The following is a 612-nucleotide window of genomic DNA, read 5'->3' as shown; positions in this document are numbered from 1 at the left end:
TTTCCTGTCCTCCTAGTCTCTCCCTTCCTCACATTACTCTCTCCCTATTTTTCTCCTCTGTCCGCTGCTACCATTACACCTCGCCTTCCCCTCCTCCTTCTCCCTTCCCCTTCTCTCTTTCTCCCGTACCCCCTCCGCCTTCTCCCTCCGCCTCTTTTTATTCTCCGCCTCGCCTTCCTTTTCCCTCCTCTCTCCTCTTCCCAATTCTGTCTCTTAACACCTTCGCTTACCCATTTACTCCACCTCTTTCTCCACTTCTCTTATTCCCCTCCCCCAATCTCTCTCCCTTTCCTCTCCATTGCCCTGCATCTCTTGTTTCTTTCACTTCCCTTCGTCTGTCTCCTTCCTCCTTTCCTCTCCCCTCTTTTTTCCTGATCTTATTTTCCCTTCGCCCCTTACTCTCTCCCTTCTCCTCTCGTCTCTCCCCCTCCCTCTCCTCTCTTCTCTCAGCCCCTTCCTCCACCTCTGTCTCCTTGCCCCTCTTCGTTGGATGCGTGTGACAAGGGCGTGTGAGAGATGACGTAACTTCCTTCAATAAGCTCCTTTCTCGCGAGGTTGTCATATCCTGCCATCCTCGTTGTCTTGAGGAGGCGAAAGGAGGCGAGGAAGCTT

The sequence above is a fragment of the Penaeus monodon genome, chromosome 22 (assembly GCF_015228065.2).
Source record: "Penaeus monodon isolate SGIC_2016 chromosome 22, NSTDA_Pmon_1, whole genome shotgun sequence".
Classification (NCBI taxonomy): Eukaryota; Metazoa; Arthropoda; class Malacostraca; order Decapoda; family Penaeidae; genus Penaeus; species Penaeus monodon.
The sequence above is the reverse complement of the archived record's forward strand: the minus strand, read 5'-3'. Positions refer to the sequence as shown.